Source organism: Geospiza fortis, unplaced genomic scaffold, assembly GCF_000277835.1.
Source record: "Geospiza fortis unplaced genomic scaffold, GeoFor_1.0 scaffold333, whole genome shotgun sequence".
Taxonomy (NCBI): domain Eukaryota; kingdom Metazoa; phylum Chordata; class Aves; order Passeriformes; family Thraupidae; genus Geospiza; species Geospiza fortis.
The window spans coordinates 2,537,177-2,538,759 of record NW_005054347.1 but is presented as its reverse complement, the minus strand read 5'-3'; the positions used below and the strand labels follow the sequence as shown (position 1 = coordinate 2,538,759).

General features: G+C 50.7%; 1 protein-coding gene across 1 annotated transcript in view; it reads left to right on the top strand.

The window, feature by feature from the left end:
* The window catches only part of ERI3 (ERI1 exoribonuclease family member 3), a 118,465-nt gene that overhangs the window by 96,812 nt on the left and 20,070 nt on the right, over nt 1-1,583 (top strand). The window lies entirely within an intron of this gene.

Below are 1,583 nucleotides of genomic sequence, written 5' to 3'. Positions count from 1 at the left end.
AAGCCAAGCGTCTCTGGGAGAAAATGGAAATGATAAACGAAGTGAGGCTAATTAGCAAAATCCTACAGGCCCCACTGATGGTTCTCATCAAGGGGAGGTAATGAAGCGGGCGGGCCAAGCTGAGGGGGGATTAATTGGAGCTGATTGCTGCACATACAGGCACTGTAGAGCAGTGCATGCGGGGATGCAAACTTTTCTGCTTTTCTCCTCTTGCCTTTCCCCCTGACCCAGCTGTGGGTAGAGCCTGTAGGGAAGACACAGGTGAGAGTCTGGTTCTGGAGCAGGCAGGACACAGATGCAGAGGGGAGTTCCCTGCCTGCAGGCATCCGGGCAGAGGCACATGGGCACCCATCCCATGTGAAAGGATGAGTATGAAGGATCTGAAACATTGGAGAGCTGCTGCAGGGCTAGTTCATAGCACAAGGAGGATTACAGCTCTTCGTTAGGTGCCTTCAAGTCCCTCCTCCTGTGCTGACTGTATTTTGAGTGTAGACATTTGGAAAGTAAATAAAGCACCTCTGTATGATGGTGCTAGGGAAGGGATGAGTCCTCCATGCTCCCCCTCTGGGTAAGAGTTTCTGCAGACCTGATACCTGTGGCAGCACAGTGTGGCAACCGAGCCAGAGCTCGCTGTGGTGGGGGAACCTGGGGCATTGTGGAGCTGAACTTTATCCTTTCAAGCTGTGTAAGAAATGCCCTTTCTGCAGCTGTTGGCACACAACCCTGATCACATTGCATTACTTAGTGACATTTCAGGGAGCACGTGGAGCCCCGCTGCCAGTGGGCTCAGTCCCAAATGTCCCATCCCTGCTGCGGATGGGGTTCAGCTGCCTGCAGGCCAGGCTGCCCCACAACCTGCTCTTTACCTGCTGCCAACTCAATATCAGAAGTGAGCAAAAGCCTTGCCAAGCAGAAGAGAGGACAGCAATACCTCTCTGAGCTTGCATGCTTTAGTCTGTCCAAGCAAGTTATTCATGGCTACATGTGAAACCATGGGACCATGAGCAGGTCTTTTCAGTGTCTTGGTCTCCTTTTCTGACAGAAAACGAGAAAGTGAGTTGTCTGCTTGACAAGTGCCCATACCTGGTATGTCCAGTGCCTGCCCAGAGACATTGCATCCCTTCCTCATGGCATCTCCAAGCCCCCTGCTGCCTCTCTTGCTGAGTAATGAGAGATTTCCCTGGGCCTCCGAGGGCTCTAAAGAGGGGCTGAGCAATATTATTTATTCAGTTGTTTACAGAAGCGTTTGATCGGGAATAGTTCTTCACTGCCAGCCTGTTGTGTATTATTCATTGCAATAATCTCCACAGATTGTGATAAACTGTAACTGCGGCGGGGCAGCGCGGAGCTGGGCTGTGCTGCCACCGCTGCCTGCTCCGGCCTCTAAAATATCGGCAGCTGCAATCATAAATCTCAATTTACAAGTGGGACTATTGCACGGGGAGTTATAGTTATACTAATGATTACTTCTCTGTCTTATTTTTCATGTTGCAACAGAGTAATAAATTTTTAAAAACAGCCTGGGCAAAGCGTCAGCAAAGGCTGTGCGTCCTCTCACACGCTGTCAGCAGAGAGGGGCATTC